The following is a 20383-nucleotide window of genomic DNA, read 5'->3' as shown; positions in this document are numbered from 1 at the left end:
TTCAACGTATTTAGCATATGCGTAGGACGGCAGACTGCTACTTCCCCCGAATCGTATGAAAAGACCCCAGTAATGCGAAGAATTTATATCAATTAAATGATGGACCTCCTACTTCCGAAATCTTCCAAATACTGTGCAATCCCAAGGCTACAAAACTTGTCTCCCTTTCCCTTCTGAAAGGGGGTGGGAGGGAAGCGAGCCGCGAGGGACTGCGGAAGAGGAAAAATCGGAGTGCGTCTATTAATAGCTTCATTCTCCGATTGGCTTAAAGGGAGCAAGAAAAAAAATAGTCTGAACCACGTGGGTTACTATGTGAAAATTCCAAGATGGCGCGTTCCGTCATGAGCTGACTTTGTTGGTGGCGCGCGCACCGTAGCGGTAGCGCCGAGGGTTGTTCTACTCCTCTTCCTCGCCAACGGCAACTTCCGTGGGGTCATTCGTTCCTTATTCTTGTTTTCTTCTTCTCTTTTCAAACACAGGTCAGTATCTGGCGCAGAGGCTTCCTGGAAGATCGCGGCATGACAGTTATTGCCCAATCATTACGGCACCTTTCCTTTAAACCACGGGGAGAGGTTGCGGCTGAAGGATCTCCTCCTGCGCCTTTAAGGCTGGGAATGGATCCCCTCGGAGATAACTGGGGAGGATTGGAGCCGGGGGAAAGGAACAGAATATTCAGGCCCATGGGGTGATTGACGCTGTAAGAGCACCAATCGGGGCCTCGTTCGAAGGCTGGTGGTGGTTTTGAGCCATCATCCGAGTCATCCCCACTTCGGACATCGATTTCGTGGGGGCCGTTGAAGCCAGGGTGGGGTTGCGCTTTTTTAACAGATCGTGCCTACCAAAGGGTGGAAGGCGGGATTTAGAGCATTCATCGACACTGGTCCCATCTTGTCCCCCTCTCCCCTTCCTTTGCCGTGAGTGGCCACCTTCTCGGCTTCGAGGAAGCGTGTCCTTTAAGCGCCGTCTGTTTATTTGCATTTTTTTGTGAATGAAGCGGGTGGATCCAAGAACCGCACCCGTCTAGCGCTCTAAGAAATCCATTCCCTCCTGCTTAACCTAGGCTGAATGAGCAATGGCTGGACGGGTGAGTGCGAGGTGGGAATAAGATGCAGCTAAGCATGAAAACTCCCCTTGGGGTGAGGCTGGCTGGTGTCCCTCCCAACAATCCCGGCGGCGAAGGCGAAGCGGGTGGAGGAAGGAAAGGCCGAGGCGCTATGAAGGACATTCGGCCGGGCGGTCAGCCGGGAAGAGGTCTTCAGTTTTTCAGTCGCCAACTCACTGTGGAGGATAGGCCGTAAATCTATCTCGCATTTTCTCGTAGAACGGAGATATTGGGATTAACCGTTTTCATTTAAATACAGATTGTCATACTAGTAAGATTAAAAAGTGGTATTGCGAAGGAATGGAGAGGGACCACGATAAATCTACCGCAGCGAGGACAGCAGTTGCAAAGAAAAATGTGGACCTTTTTACACAGTAACAGACATAGGATGGCATTAAATGGGTAGTGTTTGCTTCACTCAGATGCATAATTGTATAATTAGATATATATAAGAGCATTTGCAGGCAATGTATTGGACTGGAAAGGTTGAAATTCCGTGCGTGGGAGATGGGGGCTCATTTGCCTAATCCTGTTGTCAAAGGTTACTCGTTGAAAGAATGGGGGAGTTAGATTTTTGGAGAAAGGGTGAGATAACAGTTTAATCATTTTCATAAAAATGTAATAATAATGTAATATAATATAATAGTCTCTATGAAGGTACTGTTGTTACAGTGTATAGCCTGCTTATTGCACTGCTTGCAGTATTTTTTCTATACTATATAGCAGACATATCTACCAGATAAAGATAACACCTTGTTCATCTAAAATGTAATCTGATATTTGAGAGCATACTATAACAAGTTTCTCTGGCAGCTATTGCTAGGAGGTTATTTGCAACTTAACAGGATTCACATATAGATCTTAGCTATATTGATATCTTTCTAGTTCCTTGTCCAGTACAGGTAATCCTCGACTTGCAACAGCACATTTAGTGACCATTCAAAGTTACAAGAGCACTGAAAAATCTGACTTATTTTTCACCTGATCGTTGCAGTATCTCTATGGTCAAGTAATCAAAATTCAGACTCTATGTATGATGGTTGCAGTGTACTCAGGTCATGTGATCATCTTTTGCAACCTTTTGCAAAACAAAGTCAATGGGGAAGCCTGATTCACTTAAACGTTTCACTAACATAACAGCTGCAATGATTTATTTAACAACTGGCAAGAAAGGTCATGAAATGAGGCAAAATTCATTTAACAAATGTTTCATTTAGCAACCAATTTTGGGCTCAGTGGTAAGTTGAGGACCATCTGTATATTTCAGTAGCTATATCTTTGATAGAATGAAACCTTCACGTACATAAAAGTCCTATGTTTCGGCTGATACTACTTCTCTCCCCCAAACTCCACCAGAAATGAGTCTTTGTGAGACTTGTCGGGCCGCTGCAGCCTCTTGGAGCAGGATGCTTTGCAGGGCCCCAAAGACTCATTTTTGGTGGAGTTTGGGGGAGAGAAAGAAATGCTTCTGCTGCTTTCTTTGCGTGCAGCCAAAAGCAGAAGCAGCAGAGACTCTGGGAAAATTCAAAAAAAGTCTGCAAGAACACCCTCCCCCCCGTTTTCCTACCGTCCGTTCAGTCCGTTCATTATTCGAGATCGCAGGACACACACACTCTCTCCTCCCCCCTTCTCTCAAACACACTCACAAACATCTCATACACATCCCACCCCCTCCAAGGCAGCAACATCTCTTCACTAACCTGCTTTCCAGCTTCATTCTCCACTGTGCATGCAGGGCAAGAAGTCTAAAAAATGTATATTGTACAGTAGTTCAGACCTTCCAACTTCTCATTAAAAAAAAAAAAATCTTGCGAAGTTGGAAGGTCTCTACTAATAGTAATTTTTTTGACCATAGTCCCCCAGACTTCTTGCCCTGCATGCGCAGTGGAGAATACAGCTGGAAAGCAGGTTAGTGAAGGGATGTGGCTGCCTTGGTGGGGGTGGGGGTGTGAGGGGGGAGGGAAAGAGAGGGTCCTGCGATCCCAAATAAAGAATGATTGGTAGGAAAATTGGGGGGGGGGGTTTCTACAGACTTTTGACTATCTCTTTCTGGGCGTGGCACTTCTGCTTGTTGGGCTACTTCCTGAAGCTGGCAGCTTGCAGCCAGCCACTTTGCTTTTCCCTCTTTTTCCTCATGGGAGGATTGTGTGGTGACACTAGTAGTAGGTGGAGGTAGAGGCGATCCCAGTGCACTGGCCTGTTCATCCCACTGTCTCTTGGCTTGCCTGCAGCTGTACTGAAGATTGCCTGCCTCTCCTGTGCCGCTGCCGCCGCCGCCGCCACACAAGCCTCCCAAAAAGAGGGGAAAAGCAAAGCAGCTGGCTGCGGAGATACTGGTTTTGGGGAACTGGCCCCAAAAGTAGAAGCGCTGCGCTCAGAAAGAGAAGGGCAAAAGCGGTATTTGTGCTGCCCTAAGGGGCCAGGGGGCTGCAGCTGGACAGTTCGGTCCCTGCACCCCACTTGTGCTGGCTAAGCCCATCCCCCAGGCTTATTGTAGGGGTAGGGGTAATATTAGGCCCAACCTCCAACGATTTGGGTTGGGCTTATTATTGGGGTAGGTTGTGTTTTCAGAGAAACACTGTAACAGCGGGTAAAGTAAAACATTCTGATGTAAGACAATTTTGTATGTATTAATATAATCTATATATATATTCCCATGCTCTTTTTCTCTATCATGTGTTTGCATGTGGGAGTAATTGCATTCCTTCTGCTGTTTTCTTGAATCGGTGCAATAATTAGAAATGATACTTCATTTAAACCTATTGCTGAAACAAACATCTGTCCGCATGTGTTATATGTATGAATGTTTATGAAACACTGAAGTGCAAGCAAGTTTAGCACTGAACATAAGAATGATAATGATATGTTTGATAATTGTAACATTTGCCAATGATATTTTTGTATATGGTACACTTTCCACTTGAGAATTTAAGAAAATATTATATTCACTATATGTGTGGATATATACTGGTATTTCTATTACCTGTTTTTATCATCTACTCTGAATTTTGTTGTTGACTGTAAAAACTCATGCCACAGTAGTTTGGATACTGTTCAGGGTATTGAATGGTTTCAATTTTGCCAAATTAATTTCATTAGGTTCCTTTGTTGTGTTTAAAGATGTCCTACTTGAATTTAGAGTTTATTTGAACTTTTATCCTTTCAATGATTCTACCCAGATGTTTTTCACAACTTCGCATTATATTTTTCTTATTTATGGGTACCTTAATTCTCTTTCTTCACGTTTCCCCCACAGTTCACCTTCTCCATGTTGTCTATGGCTTGCCTAAAGATGACAAGATATTGGAAGTCAATGAAATAAAATCAATGAAAATTAAGCCAGCTTTTTTAAAAAAATGATTTTGTTGTGGGAAATAAAGTATATAAAACACATAGCATTCTTGGCAATTTCAACATTGCAACTGAAGTGTAGTCCACATTCAGTGCTCTGTGCATAAAAATGTAAATAATTGGAACAAGCATGTATTTAAAAAGTGTACTTTCTTGGGCAAATTAGTGTTTGTTTCCTGAGAAGAAGAATTGCATTATTGTCCATGGATTTGAGAGTGGTACTATAGGGATCTGATACCATACATATTTTTAACACAAGTCTCCCTATTACAGAAATTGTAATAGTAAACACTGAGAATATATAAATATTGTACTATTTTACCTATAATTAAAAAAAACATTAGGATGTATTCACTTTTGCAAAATCCAAAGTAACAATTCCTAAGAAAATATTTTTTTCAGCTTTCTAATCTTACTCCTTTAATATTTGTTTAACTACACTTATAGTTTAATGTCTGAATTATATCATTTGTCTTCCTTCAGATTTCAGATTTAATTTATTTGTATGCCGCCCTTCTCCGGGAGGGACTCAGGGCAGCGAACAACTCAAAAGGGGAAAGAGGATACAAACACAATACATATAATTAAAATACACAAGAGTCATACGGCCATACAAGTCGAGAGGGGAGGGGAACTCATCAACCCCAGGCCTGCTGGCACAGCCAGGTTTTGACGGCTTTCCGGAAGGCCTGGAGAGGGGTGAGGGTCCGAATCTCTGCGGGGAGTTCATTCCAAAGGGCCGGAGCTGCAACAGAGAAGGCCCTCCCCCGGGTAGTAGCCAGATGGCATTGGCTGGTAGACATGATTCCTTCATGATTTATAGGCCCTGGCTACCTTGTTATTTATCTTGGATAATAAAATCTTTCAATAAACCAGAAATGCATGCTTAAAAAAATACTACACATGTTTAAATACTTCTGAAAGCAGGTAGAAGATACAAAAATTAAGGCAAGCTGATGAAATTGTTAAAAATTGTGATAGAAATGTTAGTAAAAATGTAATGATAAATTATTTAGTTATATGAACAACTTGAAGTTAATAGGTATTGGCTTGATTCAGGGAAGCTGTTCCTTCTATTGTCTGTTCTGGGCTAGAGTCTAAGTTACAATGACCTCAGAGAAAGTGACTTACAACCTTACTAACAAGTATCGTAACACTTCCACAGTTATGTGGTAGTAATTTGGGTGCTTGGCAACCAGTTAGCATTTGTGACTGTAGCAGTGTCTTGGATTTAAATGGAGGTGGTTATGTGATGACTCACATTTATGACAATACAGAATTGTGGAAATTCTGGTTACAATTATGGTCATAAATCAAGGATTACTTCTATAACAAAGTAATTATTGTATTTCAATTGCTTTTCAGATGTATATTTTTAAAATTAAAATTGAGAGGATGCTTTTGATGTACCAGTCTAATAAAATTAATAAATAGTAGCGCACAACAGTTTTGAGTTTCTTGGACTGTCAGTTTGAAAATTCCTGAATCCCGTTTCCTTGTTTGTTTCCTTGTATCCCACCTTTATTGTTTTTATGTATAACTCAAAACAAGGAATACATCTAATATTCTTTCTTTCTCCTGTTTTCCCCAGAACAAAATCCCTGTGAGATGAGTTTGGCCCAAAATCACCCAGTCAGCTTTCATGGGTATACATATGTTCTTAAGAAAAGGCGGTTCCGCAGATAATCTTGCCCTGTGCCACATAAATGCATCCCCTTCCCTCCTTTCAGAAGAAACAGTTTGAAAAGAGAAGAAAACAAAAAACCAAAAGTGGAAATGGGATACTTTTTTTCGATAAGAGAAATGGAGGAGACAGAAAGGGGGGGAACAAAACTGGATGGACAAGCTTTACAAGGAAGAAGAATCCAATAGGGAAAGAAAAGTTATTTCTAACAATTTTAGAATTTTTTGTTTTGTTCCTCCCTTTCTCTGATTTATTTTCTATAGTCATTCATGTCAACCCAGTGATTAGGGAACAATTATTAAAAGAGGCCTAGAACTCCAAGTTTCCCAGATTCTAGCCAGTTCCCCATAACTACTAGATTTTGTAGAATATTTTCAGTGTTAAATCTGTGTTGCATATATAGTTGGGGAGGTTTCTGGCCTGACTATATCTGGTATCCCATTACATTTTGCGTTCAAAATGGGTCCAGATTATCTGCAGAATTTATTCAGATAATGGAACTCTGGTAAATGTCTATTGTCAAAAATCACAGGAATTAGTGAGAGAAAGTTATTAATATGTGGTGCGTTCTGGCTTTTAGCTCCTTAATGTAAACTTAGTATAATGCTTATCTCAGAGGTGACAAACTTTCCTGTAAATTGGTACAATAATTTAAACTATTATTCTGTTAAAGAGGCATAAAGAAGTCACAATTTCACCAGAGGGGAACAGGCTTTCTTGGCAATGAAATGGTGGGGTTATATATACATAAGAACAAAATGGGTGTGTTATATTCTGTGATAAAGATTAGTGCATCATATAAAATCATTTTGGAATGCAGTTGTGGTTTTAATTGAAATATGTATGTTTATATTCTGTTGATGTTTTATTCTGTGCCTAATGCTTGAAAACCATGTTTTTTAATTTAGAGGGCAGTAATATAAAAATATACCAAATACATGAAACTGGGAAAAATAGATCTGAGTGAGGGCGAAGGTTCTTTTTCTGAGCTTGTGGGTTGGTTTCCAAATGTTTCGTTATTAGGCTAGCTAACATCTTCAGCAGAGTTTAGTGGATGTCAATGTCAGTGTTCTTCTGTTTATAATGGCCTCAGGTCTGGGTGTGTCAAGTGATGGTCTTGTGATGGGTCTTGTGTGAGTCATTAGTGAGAGTCTTATTGTGGGTCTTGTGATAGGGAGGTTACATCAGGCCAGGGTCATTCGAAGGTGAACTGGTGGGGAGCTGTGTGGTTTGGTTGGAGGGTTGGTGCTGTTTCTGGTTGAGTGTGCTGTTGATTTGGATTCTGAGGGGTTTGTAGGTTGATTGTAGATCAATGTGTCTGTTGATGTAATTGCTTGTGGAGTGCGCAGCTTTGATTAGCTCAGCTCAATGAGCATGGCGGGTGTTAGCGTGGCCAATGATGTTTGTATTGCTCCAATTGAACTGGTAATGTTTGATGTTGTGGCTAGAGAGTAAGGATTTGGTATTGTGGCATTTGACTGACAGCCAGTGTTTGTGGATCCTTGTTTTTATTTGATGTTGTGGTAGTTGTCGTCTAGTTTGGAAATAAACAATCACCAGCCAAAACCTTTTTCTAATTTAATGGGAATGTTCTGAAACAGAAAAAGAAATTTTGGTAATACATTCATCTTTATGACTTCGATCCTACTCATCAGGGACAATTGTAGGTTTTTCCACCTTTCTAAGTCTTGCTTAGTTTTACTGATCAAATTAATATAGTTGTCTTCTTTGATGGACACACATCTCTCTGATAAATTGTCACTTTTTTGACAATTTGAATACCCAATTTCTTTGTTAACTCCTCTCTCAATTCAGATGTCATGTTTTTAACCAACATTTTAGTCTTTGTCATATTTATCTTTAGACTCGCTACTTTCCCAAACTCTGTCAATTCCTCAATAAATTGTTCCCTTTTAATTTCCAGTCCCTTTATCTGTTCCTCTTTATACACATTCCTAGCTAGAATTTCTAGGGTTAATGTGAACAGCAGCGGGGATAGAAGGCAACCTTGTCTTGTACCTTTCTGTATTGCTATACTTTGCATTAATTCACCATTAATTATTACCTTGGCTTTTTGATTTGTATATATTGCTCTGATCGTTTTTATAAACTTATTCCCAAATTCCATGTGTTCCAATTGTTGGTGTAAAAGTTCCCAGTTCACATTGTCAAATGCCCTTTGAGCATCGAAAAAAAGTAGCACAACCTGTTTTTCATTATGTACTTCATAATATTCAACAATGTCCAGCATAGTTTTCATATTGTTTTTAATTTCTCTTCTGAGAAGGAATCCATTTTGATCTGTGTGGATAAACAATGTGAGGATTTTTTTCAACCGTTCTGCAATTATCAGAGCAAAAATCTTATAATCTGCATTTAGCAATGAAATTGGTCTGTAGTTTTGTATAGACATCTGATCTGAATTCTCCTTAGGTAATAAGACAATGTTAGCCTCCATCCATGATAGCAGTGTCTTCGCCTCTTTCAACATAGCATTATAAACCTCCATCAGCGTTGGAACAAGCATATCCTGGAATTGTTTATATATTTCCGCTGGCAGTCCATTGGCCTTGCTGCTTTATTATTCTTTTGTCTTTGTATGGCCTCAATTATCTCTGATATTTTTCTTTCCTCATTGAGCATATCTTTTACTTCCTCTGGTATCTTTAGCAAATCTGACTTTTTCAGATATTGTAGTATTCCTTCCTTTGTATAGTCTCGGTTTTCTCTATATAATTGTTCATAGAACTTTTGGGTAATCCTTTTCTTTTCCTCTAGTTGATAGCAGATCTTGCCTTTTTCATCTTGTAATTTATTGATCCAATTCTCTTGCTTCAACCTATAGGCTAGCCACCGCCACGGTTTATTTGCATTCTCAAAGAAATTTTGTTTTGCTTTTTTTATAGACTGCCAGTTTTGCTTTTTCAAATATAGCCAATTCATGTTTAATCAATTCCATACTTTCTTTTATACTTCTATTTTGCGGTTTCTTTTGAAGTTCACTCTCTAAATTTCTGTATCTTTCTTTCAACTCTCTTGTTTTTTGATTCTCAATTTTTTTCTTCCTAGCTGTAGCCAATATCGTGATCCCTCTTATAAATGCCTTAGTTGTATCCCATAGGTTTTGTATGGATGTGTCTCCTGGCCAGTTTTCTTTGAAGAAAAATCTCAATTCCTGATTGACTCTTTTAATATATTCTTGAGCTTTTAGGATTGTTCTATGATAACTGCCCTTTTGTTTTTTCCATGTAATCCTCATGGGATTGTGGTCAGCCCATAGATTGGGTTCTATGTCTATCTCCTTCACTTCCGAAATTAACTCCATCGACATCCAGACCATATCTATCCTTGACCAGGATTCATGTCTGTTTGAGTAGAAGGTATATTGCTCTCCCTCTGGACACCTTTCTTGCCATATGTCATAGATATTTAATTCTTTGGCCATTTGGAAGAACGACCTGGGCAAAGTTCTCCTAACTCCTTTTCTCTTATTTCCACTTTTATAGCCCCATTTCTGGTCAACTATAGCATTGAAATCTCCCATTAAGCAAACATTTTCGTTTCCCATCTCTCTGATAATGCTATGTAATCTATAATAATTTTTTCCTGACCTTCATTAGGTGCATATATTACAACCAGTAACAACTTTTTTGGTTTAACATTATTTCTACAATTAATAGTCTCCCATCCTCATCATGATAGATTGGTTTAGTTTGGACCGTGTCTTTAACATATAACGCTATTCCTCTTTTCTTTTGATCAGCTAATGCCGTGTAAAGTTTACCCAATCTAGGATCTTCCAAGATCTGGATCTGTCGTTTGGTTATATGGACCTCTTGCAATGCAATTATATCATAATTCAGACGTTTTAATTTATTGAAGGTTGTTTTTCTTTACTGGGGTGACTTTAGACCATTAATATTCAGTGATAGGATTTTGACCTCTCGACATGATTCTATGTGTATTTAGGTCATGTGCTTCTTGTTACCCTTATCTCTCTCAGTTCTTTTGGTTCTTCCCCTTTTTTCTCTAAAACAGCTTCTTGTCTCTGCTAGTTCCTTTTCTTATCTGTGCTTTAAGTCCTTGCATCCTTGTTTCCAACAGTTCTCCTTCATCTTCCTCACCTCCTGACCAACAAATTGATTGTAGAATTCTTCCGCTTGTTCTACTGTGTCTGTTCTGAATCTTCTATCTCTCCAAGTTACCAGTATGCCCTCCGACATCAACCATCTGAAGTTAATTTCATATTTATTAAGCACCGATGTTAAAAATTGATAGGGCCTTCTTAGTTCTCTGATAATCCTTGGTACCTGTTTTAGGACTGTTAGTTGTAGTTGATTGTGTACTATCGGGTCGTCTCTTCTTCTATTCAGCACCTCGTCGCATACTGATTTCTTAACTAACTTTACATGAACTTCCCTTGGGAGATTGTTTTTTGTGTGTGTAGTTTCTCTGGATTTTATATGTCTCATCAATCTCACTGGCCCTCTCATCCTTTCCTATTCCCAAAGCCTTTGCCATAAGATCTGCCATCGTATCCGGTACATCCTCTCCTTTTTCTTTACGTGCTGAAATCATAGAAATTGGGCCTCTTTCTCTGATTCTGAGCCCCGTTAGCTCAAGTTCTTTGTTCACCTGGATCAACCTAGAATTCAGCTCCTCCATTCTTTTCTCTTCCTTCTCCATCCTTCCTTCTATTGCACTTATTCTTTGTTTGTTTTTATTAATCTGTTCCTGAAACTTCAAATTTATCATCCATCTGCATTTTTTCCTTTAGTTCCCCAGTGTCATTTCTTACTTCTCCGATATCCTTTTTTAATTCCTCATGTTTTCTAGCCATTGTTTCTTGCTTAGCCTGTAATATCATCTGATGATCCTTCATTGAATTAGATCTTTCTCTCTGGAGCATATCCTCAGAGGATCTCTGGTTCGAGGGGCTGGCCGCCGCTAAAGATGTCTGTGATGCTGGCTTCCTCCCCATGCCAATTTTGGTTAAATTTGTAAGGCTTGTCATTTTTTTAAAAAAAAATGGATTTCTAATTTAGTTATTTTCCAGAACTCCCACTTTCTTCTCTCACTCTTAACTTTCTTCAGTCCTTCTTTCTTTCTTCCTTCCTTTCCCCCCTCCCTCGCCTTCTCCCTCTTCTCTACTCAGTAATCAATTTTAAGGATAATTAAAGGGTAGTATCATCTATATGTCAGTAGATTAGTATACTATATTACATATATATATATATATATATATATATATATATATATATATATGTATCAAGAAAGTAGAGTTAATAATCTTATAGCAATAACAATGACAATAATAATGTTTCTTTGATAGTGGCATTATAAGATTAATTCCTAACCCTTAAATTCAACCTTACATATGACCCTCCTATATTAAGTAGTTATATAATATACTGAATCCCCTTAATTTCCTTTCTTTCTCTCCAGTTGTTTGTTTTAATAATGTCCAAAGGTTAGTATCAATGTCCTCCAATGGTCAGGCCTCTGCTATCCAAGGGGTATAGTCACCAAATATTCTGCTTTCTCTTAAAGTATATCCTAGGGGAAACGAAAAAGTCTCCAACCTCCGCTTCGATCTTTGATCTTTGCTGGAACACTTTTCTCTCATGGCTATAGACGGGGTGGATAGAAAGGAAAAATCCACCCCCAGTCCTTGCTTCAAGCCCCTTAGCCTCCTGGGTTATTTTAGAATAAAATAGCTTCCACCAAGATCAGGAATCTGATAAGCCACTTGCAACTCCTTCAGCTTTCTCTGCTTAATCCCCGCTTGCTTCGAACAGTTGTCAGCACTCTGGGATGGCCATTACAGATTGTCCTCTTCCATGCCCAGGATTATGAAGGAGATTTCAAGCCTAGACCACGAACTGCTGTCCTATGGTCATGCCAAACCACCCTTCTTCAGTTTTCCCTTCAGGAAACCACTGGTTTACAAAAATCTTGCAACAGAAACCTCCCGGATGCCAAACCCAGCTGCTCTTCATGGAGCTCTCCATTGAAGCAGCCATTCGTGGTGGCAAGTAGCCCCGCCGCCTCATCACTAGTCCAATTCTTATACACTTTATATAGATAATCATTTTTAAACATGTGGAATAAGTTCCTGATGCCGCTTTTTATATTAGTTCTATTACATGATTCAGGAGTCATGGTAACATTGACCAAAGTATTTCCACACCAGCCACCTCTGATAGTTAAATTCCCTCAGATACACCAATCATGGACATATAGGCTTCCCATTATTTCTTGTATCCATATTTGTTCTAACAGTTTCTCCCTTAGAATAAAATTTCCATAATGAATACATCTAATGAATGTATTCATTAGAATCTGTGAAACATTAATAGGAACCACTACCATTGGAACCATCAGTTTGTTGAACAGTCGGTTGATTCTTTCACTGGTCTTAGTGTGATATGCCCACCCCTTTTTCGGGTTCTCATCAGTTTCAGTGGCTAACAGCACTTGGAATGGTCTCTTCCAGTTTGGTTTTAACTTATCCTCTTTCCAAGTTTTGGTTAGGACCCAATCTCCAGCTCTATAAGAATGCACCGTAAAGTCCAAAGGTGGAGTTTGAGTCAAAAGTCCTTTTTTTCCCGAGGTAAAATGAAGAAGACAACCCCAGTATATAGTTATTTACAACTTATCTTTAGTTTCATATAGTGGAACCTCTCCCACTCTGCCCAAGAATAGTAATCCAAACATCATTTCATAAGGTGAAATACCAGTAGCCCTTTTAGGGCGGGTTCGAATTCTAAGCAAGGCCAAGGGTTAACATTTGATCCATGGCATCCTAGTTTCCAACATTAATTTGGAAATAGTGTTTTTAATTGTAAAATTCATCCACAAGTCTGCGCAGACCAACTTAAAGGTAACTTTCCAGCTCCAACCAAAATTTCTTCATTTCTACTATTGCATATCCATTCTTTCGCTTCCCTTCTACCACTCTGGAAGACACATCTATTGTCAGTGTATGAGAGTTCATGAATTGGAATAGACATGGTAATGAGTCAACCAATGGTGACTGTTTGGTGACCCAGTCAGCTCTGAGTCTGTGTGCCTTAGCTTGACTGATTTGTATGTAAGAGTTGCTTTGCCTCTGTGAATATAGCCTCTTTATTATAAGCTGCTGTGAATATCGCTTCTGAATTCTGGTTCTGGCTTCTGCTGTATGGGTATTGTATATAACCATGATGGTGAACCTATGGCACCCTTGCCAGAGATGGCAGGCAGCTCCCTCTGTGGGCACACAAGCTGTCACCCCAGCTCAGCTCCGCATACACACATGCCTCCCACCGGCCAGCTGGTCTAAAATACTTTCTACCGAAAATTAATAGCTTATTCCATAGAACACAGGAGGTCATCCTCCCCGACTTTTGCTCGCACCCCAGACATCCCAGGGAACGCGTCTGGCACAAATTGGATGTGCGACGCACTGTGCGGGTATACAAAAAGAGGACTGCTTCCTTTCGCAAATCAGAGTCATTCTTTATATCATTCCAGCCCACCTCCATGGGCAGGAAGGTATCATCTTCCACCATAGGACGTTGGCTGCGTGCTTGCATTGAGCTAGCTTACGAGCATCAAGCTAGACCTGTTCCTCCTCGTATAACAGCACATGCCACAAGGAGCGCCACAACTATGGCCGCTTGGGCCACACAAGCGCCTATTTAAGAGATCTGTAGGGCTGATACCTGGTCATCACCATCTCCGTTCATTCGAAATTAGAGACTGGACTCCTTTGCCTCTGCCGAGGCTTCGTTTGGAAGGAGAATTTTACAGCGGGTCCTCGCGGCTCTTGCTAACCACGACATTCCTTCTTCCCAACCTGGGACTACATAGCTTGGGTATGTCCCATGCTTGGACACTCCAAGCAGCGCCTAGGAGAATGACTGTTAGCTTACCTAGAGAATCACCACTTACCTGGTGGTTCTCTAGGCAACCTGGGGTCGCCTGCGGGTGCATGACTCATCACCTCCTTGGCATAGATATTTCTCCGTACAGCATCCTTCTGGGTCTCATACCTTCATTTTTTTAAACTGAACCTCTAAAGGGAGCAGGAGGCGTGGCTACACAAACTTTGAACTCAGTCCTTGGGCAGCAAGCTGAAGTATCATGCTTGGACACTCCCACAGCGCCTAGAGAACGACCATTCAGGTAAGCCAATGGTCAATCTCTGCACACTCTAAAACTTACTTTATCACGTTCTCATCTGTTAGTATATCATTATTTTTCCAAAGTTGTGCATACATTATTCTCACTGCTGTTGTAATATGTAAAATTAAATATTATGTTTTCCTATCATACTTCCCTGTAAATATTCCCAATAAAAATAAATTCTGGTTTCATGTCTATTTGCTGTTTAGTTATTTTTTTCTAGCCAATTTCTTATTCTAGTCCAATATTCTGAATGTTCCTTGGTTTTGTCTGCATTTTCAGCAATCTGGTAACGTATTTGGGTACATTTGGGCCAGTCTCGCTGGAGGGAGGTGCCATCTGTAAAACACTTTATACATATTTTCCTTATAAGCTACTGACATTGTAAATTTGTAATTTGTATTCCATTTCTTCAATTCGATATTATAGCCAATGTTTTTGGCCCATGTTATCATATTTTCTTTAACTACCTTCTCCTCCATTCTATAATTCAATAAGTAATTATATATTTTCTTAATTTGTGCTCTGTACCTTGTAATATCTTATCTAATTCTTGCAGTTCTTTTTAGAATTCATTTTGTTCTGCATTTTTCCTATATCTGCCCTGGATCTTATGGCCACCAATCTATATCTATGCCCTGTTCTTTTGGTTCTTGTTTTTTTTTCAATTTCCCCCTGATCATTTAGTAAATCTTTCTATCTTTTTATTTTGTCCATATCTAATACGTTTGGATAGATTAATGCCTCCATCGTTGATAGCCAATTTGGTATTTTATTGTGCTTTTAAAAAATATTTTTCTCATACTTGTAGCAACGCTTCCCTGATTAAATGCTTCTGGAAATAAGTGTTTTGTTTTTCCCGTCCCATAAAAAAGCGTGCTATCCTGTCTGTAGGTCATAGCCTTTTAATATCAAAGTCCTTTTATTTTTTAACTCTATCCAAACTTTAATCCAAGTAAGTGTCATTGCTTGATAATTAACTTATTTAAGTCTTTGAAAAACGTTTTTCCTACATTGGTGCAACTTGGAAAAGAAACAATATTCTTGATAAAATGTTCATTTTAATGGAGGCTATCCTTCCAATAAGGGAGAATTGTAAATTTTTCCATATTTCCAAATCCTTTTTTATCTATTGAAATAATTTATTGTAATTATCTTTAATTGTGGAGCATCTGGCTAATAGTCAAATTCCCAAATATTTTACTTTTTTGGTCCCATTGTATGCCCATTCTTTCTTTCAATTATTTTTCCTGTTTTTAGTAAGATTCTTTGTTATTGTCTTTGTTTTACTTTTATTGATTTTAAGTCCTTCTACTTTACCATATTCTTCAATTTGTTGCAATAATTTAGGTCCTGTCTCCAACAGTTGCTCCAGAATAAATACTAAGTCGTCTGCAAATGCTTGGATTTTGTATTCTTTTCTTATTTCCAGGCCCACTATTTCCTGGTCACTTCTAATTTTTATTAACAATACCTCCAAGGTTAGAATGAATAATAGGGATGATAATGGGCAACTTTGCCTTACCCCCTTTGCAATGTTAATTTTTTCTGTGGTATCGTCATTTATTACTACTTTGGCTGTTTGGGTGGTGTGTATTTTTCCACCATCTTCACAAATTTCTCCCCAAAATACATACTTTCCAATTGTAAAATAATAAACTTCCAATTTAAATTATCAAAGACTTTTTGGGCCTTTGGTCCAAGAAAATTAATGTGGCTTGCTTTTTTGGGGGAGGCTTCATAGTATTCTAATGTGTTTATAATTGTTCCCAAATTGTTTTTTATCTATCTTTTGGATAGGAATCCATTTTGATCTATGTGAATATAACTCATTTAGGACCTTTTTGACACTTTCCGCAATTATAGATTCAAATATTTTGTAATCAGCGTTCAATCATGAGATGGGTCTATAGTTTTTGATCTGTTGTGGGTCTGTATCTTCTTTTGGGATGAGTGTGATAAGTGCTTCTGTCCACAAATTGGGTATTTTTGCATCTACAAATGCTTCATTGAATACTTCTAGCATCACCCCATCTAATGGTTCCTGTACAGTCTTGTATAACTCCACCTATTCTTTTGTTTCTTCCTTGCCTCCACTAATTCCATCATAGTTATTGGTTTGTTTTAATCTCTCTCTCTTTGCTTCTGCAATTTTAGTTAATTTCAACCTGTCCAGATATTGTTTATTATTGTCTTCTGGAATGTTTTTTTGGGAATATAGATTTTGAAAAAAAAAATTGGTGTTATATTCTTTTTTCTTCTCTTCTGTGGTATGTCATACCCTCCTCATCTTGCAATTTAAGTATTGTTCTTTTCTCCTTTTCTTTTTTTAATTTATATGCCAGCCAACACTTTGGCTTGTTTGCATGTTCAAAGTAATTTTGCTTTGCTATTTTAACTTTTTGTGCCATTGCATCTTGTATAGTCAAGGTAAACTTACGTTTGGCTAAGTCTCTTTTTTCTTTTACTTAGTTGTTTTGAGGCTCATGCTGTAAGTCTAATTCTAATCTTTTTAAGATCTTCCTGCACCATCTCTTGTTTTTGTTTCCTTTTTTATTTCTTTTTATCATATATTGTATTGTGAGTCATCATCTATACATTTTTGTAGCGTCCCACAAATTTTGGAGCGACCTATCTTCCTTTCTATTTATCTTGAAAAATAATTTCATTTCCTTTTCAAACATTTGTGTGTATTCTTTTTCTTTCAGTATTTCTTGGTTCATTGTCCATCTCCGTTTCTTCTTTTTGCCTTTCCATATTACTTTTATTGGATTTTGATCTGCCCAGGTGTTGGTCATTATCTCTATCTCTTCAATCTCTTTTCTTAGCCCTGGGGTCATCCATGGCATATCGATCCTCGACCATGATTTGTGTGGATTTGAGTAGAATGTATATTGGTTCTTTTTATCTCTCTTCATGCATCTTGTAAACTCGGTTCTTGCGTCATTTCAACAAATGAGTCTGGCAATGTTCTTTTTTTTGTCCTTACTTTTATAATCTGTTTTAATATCCGTAATTGCGTTGAAATCTCCAGTTAAGCATATGTTTTCATATTTAAATTCCATTATTTTGTGTATGTTTCTGTAAAATTCCTTTTGATTATTATTTGGTTCATATATTATGATCAGTAGTATTTGCTTTTGTTCTGTTTTCACCTCAGTCATTAAAATTCTTCACTCCTCGTCTGTATATATTTGTTTTGTTTTTAGTCTTTCCTTAATATGTATTGCAATTCCTCTTTTTTGTGTGGGTTAGTGATACATACAGTTTCCCTTACATTGGGTTTTCTAATTGTTTACTATACTGTTTTTAATGTGTACTTCCTGCAAACATACAATGTCCATATCCAGTCTTTGTAGTTTTGTAAGTATTTGAGTTCTATTCACTGGTGAATATTAATCCATTTATATTTATTGAGACCATCTTAATTTCCTCCTCCATTACCTTCTTTGATTATAAGTCATTCTTAGTTTCCTTGTATTCCTTATCTCCCTCTGTATTTTTCCTCTTGTACCTTCTCTTTTTATTCATTCTTTTCTCCATAGTGGTGGAGGTAGCATTCAGACTGGTTTGACCTTCATCCGCTTATTGCAAGGACTGAGCCTAACAGTTGTTAAAACCACGCCCCTGTTGCTTAGGCAAAGCCCAGTTCTTACTCAGTCCATCAATGAGGATAGATGTATCATCGCTTTGTTCCAGTCTGTAGAGGAATTATTGTCTTTAAAAATATTGGATTTGTGAGTACTTTCAACTGGATTGGCTTAGGATTATGCTTGTAAGCGACCCTGGCTGGCTGGAGCTCCTTGCAGGGGCAGTGCGCCTTGTGAGTCTGTGCCTATGAACTCTCTCAGGGCATAAAGGCTTTGAAAGGTGAGGGAGGCTTGGACTGCTTGCTATTAATTCCTTTAGATCGTGTAGCTCGCCGCTTGGTGCCTGCCACTGCTGTGCTCCCTTTGTTTGCCTCCTGTCTCACCTGATTGCGGTCCCTGATTCTTCGTTTTGACTTCGCCGCATTCTGGACACTCACTTCGCACGGGCAACTGCTCCACCGCTCCTGCCCCCAGTCGAGTGGCAAACCGCAGCAGCTTTGACAGCTAAATAACATGAGCGTTTTTTGGTGGCCACGGAGCGACCCGTGCCTTCAAAGCGGCGATCGGAGTTTTGCTAAGGAGCGGCGTTCTAAAGCGAGCCGCTGCTTCTGTCAGTGACCCCAGGACCATTGCAAAAAGGCACGAAGCGCCATTTTAGTATTCGCACTCTTTTCTCCTATCAAAATGGCGGCAGCCATTTCTTCTGAGGTACCAGACATCACAGCAGAGCTCTCTGGCAAGGCTCGCAGCCCCCAATTGGTAGAAGGGCCCTTGGTCACTCAATCACCTCCCAGGCCTTCAACCTCTACAGCCTCAGGACCAGCTAAGGCACACAAGAGAGCTTTAAAAGCTTCAGCGAAGGCTAGCAAATCTAAAAGGTCCTCTAAATCTGCTTCTCGATACGAAAAGCAAAAAGAAAAAGCATTGAAGCACATTTACAAAAAGGCTGCCTTTAAGAGGGTCTCCTCACATTCTACTGATAAACCACAGCATTCCCAGATGCAATTATCTTTGCAACTCTCTCCTGGGGAATGACAGGGTAGAGAGGCTTCCTGTAATTCTTTCTTTCCCATGAGACGGTACCAACACCTAAGATCTTTGTAGACCTGGTGCAATGTCAATGGGCGGCTCCTACTTCTGGTCTGAACCTATCGGCCTCAGATAGAAAGTTCTTCAATGTAGCTAATGAGCTGGCCCAATTCCTGTTGGTCCTGACAATTGACACCCCGCCGACTGCCCTCTATACCTTGGCCAATATGCCGGGGGCGCCAGAAGATGTCCTTAAACCAGTGGACAAGAAGGCAGACCTCACATTACAACATGGTCACCAGGCAGCAGTGTGGGCAGTCTGTGCCTCAACCATCGCTTCTTCATCCGTTCCTGTCTCCTCTGGCTTCAGGACTTGCAACAGCACAGGACCTGTCTGTTATCGAACAACCCAGCTTGATGACACCTCATGCGTGTCAAGAGGCGATTCAACATCTCTTGGATATACGAGCCCTATAGCTGGTGCTGGAGGATCAACGCTGCCAAGGATTTTATTCCATACTTTTTGTTATCCCCAAGGCCTCAGGGGGCTGGAGAGCCATCCTTGATCTTAAGAAATTAAACAAGTTCATTTGTTATAAACGTTTCAAGATGCATTCATTGCAGACCATTTTGTGTAGCATTAGACACGGCAATTTTTTAACTTCAATAGATTTAACAGAGGCAAACCTCCATATTCCCATCTTACCCCAACATAGACAGTTCCTACATTTTTCCTATCTAGTTCATCATTTCCAATACGCGGCGTTGCCCTTCGGGCTTTCCTCGGCACCTTGAGTATTTACCAAGGTGCTTGCGGACTTGGTTGCTGTGCTCCGAGAGATGCCTGTCAAATTACAAGCCTATTTAGATGACATGTTCATACAATCTTCATCACCTTCATCTTCATCACCTAGTCAGTCTCAAAGGGACCTTATGACCACTATGCAGGCCCTCCAGGTCCATGGGTTTTCAATTACCATATCCAAGAGTCATCTCCATCCGACCACCAGGTTAGTGCACCTCTGTGCCGTAATTGATACCATTGATTGTAGAGTCTTCTTGTCACTAGACCGTCAGGAATCTCTCAGATCCTTAGCAAGCCAAGTTGGCAGGGAACGCAGGGGCTCTTTGGCCACACTCATGAAATTGCTGGACACCATGGTGTCCGCCAGTGGGATAGTTCCTTGGGCATGGTTGCACTCTAGAGAACTCCAATGGTTTCTCTTGCTGTTTCAGAGGAGATTCTTAAGCTGTTCCTTGGCCAAGGTATACATCCCAGCAGAGGTTTCCCATTCCCTCCTATGGTGGACGTCACCATGGGGCCGCCAGTTTAAGGACCAGGACACACTGACTGTCACCACAGATGCCAGCTTGTTTGACTGGGGGACCCACCTCCAGGAGCAGATGGCGCAGGGACAATGGGACCAGGTGGACTGGACTCACAGTATAAACTGGTTG

At 39.8% G+C, this 20383-nt stretch overlaps 1 protein-coding gene across 4 annotated transcripts in view; it reads left to right on the top strand.

Moving 5' to 3' along the window:
• The first annotated feature begins 316 nt into the window (after positions 1 to 316).
• Positions 317 to 20383, top strand: part of HDAC4 (histone deacetylase 4) — a 278408-nt gene continuing 258341 nt past the window's right edge. For all 4 annotated transcript variants that reach the window (XM_087716586.1, XM_087716585.1, XM_087716587.1 and 1 more), the window contains exon 1: positions 317 to 479. The gene's annotated coding sequence lies outside the window, so the exon portion shown is untranslated. The remainder of the gene's footprint in view (positions 480 to 20383) is intronic.

This window comes from Thamnophis sirtalis, unplaced genomic scaffold, assembly GCF_051295495.1.
Source record: "Thamnophis sirtalis isolate CommonGarterSnake01/CBP01778 unplaced genomic scaffold, rThaSir2_p1.2 scaffold_5, whole genome shotgun sequence".
In the NCBI taxonomy this organism is placed as follows: domain Eukaryota; kingdom Metazoa; phylum Chordata; class Lepidosauria; order Squamata; family Natricidae; genus Thamnophis; species Thamnophis sirtalis.
The sequence above is the reverse complement of the archived record's forward strand: the minus strand, read 5'-3'. Positions and strand labels throughout refer to the sequence as shown.